We start from the raw sequence: 6,000 nt of genomic DNA on the forward strand, positions 1-6,000 counted from the left end.
CCTTTTACTAAGTAAGAGATTGGCCTGTGAACAGTGTGAATGACTGACCAATTAGTCGGTGTGTTTAAATTCTGTCGTGTGGTTTATATTAATAATATTGTGTAGCTTCTGATTATATCACGATCGTTTAGCTCAGTTGGCCGGACAGCTGCTTTATGATGCAGAGGGAGGCCAACAGCATGGGTTCAATTCCCGTTCCAGCTGAGGTTATTCATGAAGGCCCCGCCTTCTCAACCTTGCCCCTCGCCTGAGGTGTGGTGACCCTCAGGTTAAATCACCACCAGTCAGCTCTCCCCCTCAAAGGGGAAAACAGTCAATGATCTGGGACAATGTGCAACTTGACTTACTTCTCACACATCAATCGACAATTGCTTTGGAGACAAGGGGACTTTATAAATTTTGCTACTAAATGAATTTATTACAGGGTTCCAGAAAGTGGTTGCTTGCCACTGTAAGGTTTGGAACTGACGATTCCCAATGCTAATCCCTATTTGGAACATATACCACTGTTTCTGTGGAAAACATCCATATTCTAACCATCGACAAAATGATTTGGCCGTACCAACAACATAGTAAGTTCCAATAAAGTTGGCTCAACAGTACATAAAACGTGTTTAAGTTCCCTTCAGTTTAAAGGTTAAGGGTTGATTCAATTGAAGTGTTGGAAATGATAAAGGGATTTAACAGGATAAATACAGGGAAACAATTTCCTCCGCTGGAGTATCTAAAACAAGGAGCCTTTATCTTAAATTTAGAGCTGCACTAGCCAGGAGTGAAATCATGAGGCACCTTTTCACACAGAGGGCAGTGGAAATCTGCAACTCCCTCGACCAAAGGTTCAGTCAATTGAAATTTCCAAGACTGAGTTTGCTCGATACCTTTATCCAAGTAAAATCAGAACATCTGAAGATAAATTAAGTTCAAGTATGGATGAGCCGTAATCTAATATTTTTAAATATTTGTTCATGGGACATGGGCATGGCAGGCTGTATCAGCCTTTATTGCCCATCCCTAATTGCCCTTGAGGGGGCAGTTAAGAGTCAACCATATTGCTGTGGGTCTGGAGTCACATGTAGGCCAGACCAGGTAAGGATGGCAGATTTCCTTCCCTAAGGGGCATTAGTGAACCAGATGAGTTTTTCTGACAATCGAAAATGGTTTTATGGTCATTATTCCAGATATTTTATTGAGTTTAAGTTCCATCACCTCCCGTGGTGGGATTCGAATCCGGGTCCCCAGATCATTATTCTGGGTCTCTGGATTACTAGTCCAGCCTCCCCATTGGGAACACATCGCTGGAACACACATGAGGGGCTTGAATGGCCGATTCCTGTTCTTATAAGAACGCTCTAGTGTGTCCAAGCCAGCAAAACAAATAAGCTGTCAACTAAAATTCTTCATATTTCAATAAAGCTACAGTGGGGCCAGACATATGCCTGCTTTTCAACTCAGTACACTTACAACACAACCAATTCTCTAGATTGAGTTAAAAATACTAAGACATTTGGTTGCCTTGAGCCATTCTGTTCTGTGATGGTATTAATATATCTCACAGAACCTGCCTGCATGTTTGATTCAAATGTTCACGTTGGCTCAATACTGTTTATAAATTCAGTCAAAGGGAATAAAGATTATTTGCAGATTTCCTAACAAGTGGAATCAAGCATCTCGAGCCACATTTCAAGTAGCAATGGGGATATCTGTTATTTCTTGGAACTGTGTGATTTTTCAAAGCTACAAGGAGGATGAGGACCATTTTCAATTTCAGGTAACAGCCGACATTGGATAATTACATGGATAATTATATACAGGGATAATTTTTTTATACTGTGGAATATTTAGGGGGAATTAAGAATCACTGATAGACCTTTAAATTGAACTGATGGAAAAGTGCGACATTCATTATTTACAGTTACTTAGGGGAAAGAAATAGCACAAGTAAATTCAATGGAGGAGGTTAAATATTTACCCCTTGATATATTCCAATTGGTTATACCTTGGATGCAATTTTTAAAAAACAGATCTTATTTATTTTCTCTCTTTCAAACTAAAATTTTAGGAAATAAATATCACAGTATCTAGTTGGGATGTCATCGGGTTAGGTACATATTTTTTGCCTTTTTAAATGACGTGCACATTACGGGGTGGGTGTTATGCCGAGCTGGTGGCCTGCCCGCAGGCTGAAAAGCCAGGTGCAAGTCTGGCTTTGCTAGGCTGGTTAACCATGACCATTTTAATGGTCGTAGGGCAGTTACTTGCCTGAGGTTCTGGCTCACGAGGGAGGACATCCCTTCTCCAGTCGCCAGCTAATCAGAGGGCTGATAGCTCCCCAGTCTCAGCAGCGCCATCGGAAGCAGTGGTCACCGCTGAAACTGGGTAGTCCTTTCACTCAGTCAGGCCTGGGCAGCCCTGCCACGTGGCATGGGCATACCTTGTCACTGGGAAAATGTCAGCGATGGCAGGAGGAAGCCCTTCAGAGTTAATTAATTGGACAACTGGTAAAATACAAATGGGGGTGTGTAAGTGATGGGAAAGGCACCCACTCTCCCCACTACCATCCAACATCTGGGATGGGGAGCAGGGTACAAAATTACTACCTTCCATTTAAAAACCTGCGTACCAGAATGTAGAACAATTCTCTGATCTTTCAGACCAAAATGTGTTTGGTAACAAAGTGCAAGGAGCAGGTCAGCTTGATTATTCCAATCGTATAACATTTGTGATTTTCAACATCAACATCATTAATTTGATTGTCCGATTGAAAATTATAACACACTGCTGCCTTCTCAGGCCTGATTTCAGTTTTGATTTCAGTGTGGAAGTTAGAACTGCCTCATCTTACCTCAATATATTGCAAAGTAATCTTACAGCAGAATACTTATGTTTACAAGATCTAACAAACTGACAAATAATGTTACTGATATTAAGGAAACACAGCCTGCCAATATCACATTTATAACAAGCTGACATTTCCATTTTTTGCATCAGTGAACCAGATGAGTTTTTCTGACAATCGAAAATGGTTTTATGGTCATCATTCCAGATATTTTATCTGGGGCTGTTTAGCTCACAGGGCTAATCGCTGGCTTTGAAAGCAGACCAAGGCAAGCCAGCAGCACAGTTCGATTCCCGTAACAGCCTCCCCGAACAGGCGCCGGAATGTGGCGACTAGGGGCTTTTCACAGTAACTTCATTTGAAGCCTACTCGTGACAATAAGCGATTTTCATGTTTCATGTTACCCTGAGCCCTCTCTGATTGAAATGGTCCACCTAGAACCAGACAGTGTTGTCCCGGGCAACATTTATGCTGCTGACCCTGTGGTGATATGTAAACCCATCAGACCACCCAGTTTCCCTTATAGGTATGCAATAAATGCAAAATACTGCAGATATTGGAAATCTGAAATAGATACAGAAAATGCTGGATAAATAGTTCAGTAGAAGAGTCATATGGACTTGAAATGTTAACTCTGTTTCTCTCTCCACAGATGCTGTCAGATCTACTGTGTTCATCCAGCATTTTCTGTTTTTATTTCCTCTATAGGGAGTGGTAGAGTGGTTAGCACACTGCCTCACATCACCACAGACCCAGCTTCAATTTCAGCCTCGGGTGACTGCCTGCGCGGAATTTGTACGCTCTCCCCATGTCTGCGTGGGTTTCCTCCGGGTGCTCCAGTTTCCTCCCATAGTCCAAAGATGTGCAGGTTAGGTGGATCGGCCATGCCAAATTGTCCCTTGGTTTCAAAACGGTTAGGTGGGGGTACGGGGTAGGGCAGGAGAGTGAGCCCAGCTGGAGTTCTCTTTCAGAGGGTCAGTGCAGACTCGATGGGCTAACTGGCCTCCTTCTGCACTGTAGGGATTCTATGGTTCTATAGTATATTCATTGGTAGCCTGTGCATTCTGTACCCAGATTCTGTACCTCACTTCTATTTTTTGCCCACATTCAGTCTGAGGCGTGTTGAAAGTGACCTATTTGAATTGAATATTGAACGGGAATACTAAAGGTTGGTTTAAAGGGAAGCCAACTTGCTAAATAGGCTAAACCTATTTGGACTGTACACAGCTCAATTTGTCATTTTTGGTTTTCATATCTGTGAAGTGAACTTGACCAAAATAAATGCTATAAATAATAAACCGTTATCGTTTTATTCTAATTTATTTCTTTCCCGAAAACAAAGTGTAATATTAAAGAAGGCTTATCCAAGAAACAATGCATTGTGCTCTTATGCTGTGCAAATCCTTGTGACAGCATTTGATGCATCAATTTGAGTCCAAAGGTGTGCGGGATAGGTGGATTGGCCATGCTAAGATGCCCTTTAGCGAACAAGTTAGGTTATGGGGTAACGGGATTGGGCGGGGTGGATGAGGAACTAGAGTGCTCTTTCAAACGATTGGTGCAGATTCGATGGGCCAAATAACCTCCTTCTGGACTGGAGGGATTCTATGATTCTTCTATGAATTTCATCCTTCCCACTGTCCAATCATTTTGAATTTGGCTGATTGTAATTCACTGATATTTGGCCATTATAAATAAGGCTGGAACCCATTCGGAAGATGTCACATGAGTGCCACTGCCACTGGTCATGTTTAATGAAGAAACAAAATCATAACACAACACATAAATATTTGTGTTTGAACAAAAACAAATGTAACCGAGGGGCTGATTTTAATACAGGACTGGAATCACCCGGGCTCCTGGAACCTGAGGTCTGGAGATTTTAATTCCGGGACCCCGTTTGCATGTCGCAGCTCTGCCACCTGGCTGAGGCCGTGGGGAATTACAGGGAATAGGATGGGAGTCAGGTCACCTGGGGGTCCCATGGCCTTGTAGGGTTATGCACAATTGGTAGCGTTACTCGATCCAAGATTGGTTTGCGGATGGGAGAGTTAGGAGGTGACTAACGACAGGTCGGGGAGGCCCAAGGCATCCTTGAGGAGAGGGGGGGAGGCGGGGGGGGGGGGGGGGGGGGGGGCTCAGAATTTTTAAAAAAATCATGTGGAGCTGATTTCCTGTTGCTGCCAACATTGCTGGTGGGCTGAAGATTGTATTTTCTTTCTATTCATTCAAGGGATGTGAGCGTCACTGGCAAGGCCAGCATTTATTGTCCATCCCTAAATGTCCTTGAACTGAGTGGGCTAGCTAACCATTTCAGGGGGCATTTTTAAAGAGTCAACCACTTGCCGTGGGTCTGGAGTCACGTGGAGGTTAGACCAGGTAAGAATGGCAGATTTCCGTCTGTCAAAGATATTAATGAACCAGATGGGTTTTTTAAATAATCGACAATGGTCATCTTTAGACTTTCAATTCAGAATTATTGTTGAATTCAAATGTCACCATCTGTTGTAGTGGGATCAAACCCAGGTCACCATTGTGCCACCCTTGGATCTGTGGATTACCAGTCCAATGCTAATACCACTATGCCAGCACCTCCCCTACAGTGAAAATGTTACACCTCCATTATGCTGCCCATCGTTAAGATGACACTAGTATTTAAATGAGGCCCCAGATTTTCTCGGGGTGGGCGGTCAGTGTCTGAAATCATGAGTTAAAATGGCAGCAGGGTGGGAGAAAATGCATGGGGTGGGGGAGGGAGAAGCTAACCTTCTACAATCTTCATGGATGGGGGGGGGGGGGGGGGGGGGGGGGGGTCCATCCTGAACCTCCCCCCAGCCCATATTTTCCCACCGGTGTGGGTGCAATGGGTAAGGGGGTCAATCAGCTTTCGAGGTTGCAATGAAAATCAATCACTGGAGCAGAGACATTGTAGCTGAAGCATCTTCCTAAATTTAATTTCAAGTAAATCATTGTTATGACCACGCTGTTTATCTTCTAACAATCAAAGGCTACATTTGTTGCTGAAACATTTACTGCAAAAGCTGAAGAAAAAAAAAAACCCGCCCAAATGGTCAAGAGTACTTGAAACGGAGTCACATCAGAACATGCAGTGATCTGCTATCTCCGGGCAGGAAGGCTGCGAGAGAGGTTTGTATATAACTACT

The sequence above is a fragment of the Scyliorhinus canicula genome, chromosome 20 (assembly GCF_902713615.1).
Source record: "Scyliorhinus canicula chromosome 20, sScyCan1.1, whole genome shotgun sequence".
NCBI classification, from domain to species: domain Eukaryota; kingdom Metazoa; phylum Chordata; class Chondrichthyes; order Carcharhiniformes; family Scyliorhinidae; genus Scyliorhinus; species Scyliorhinus canicula.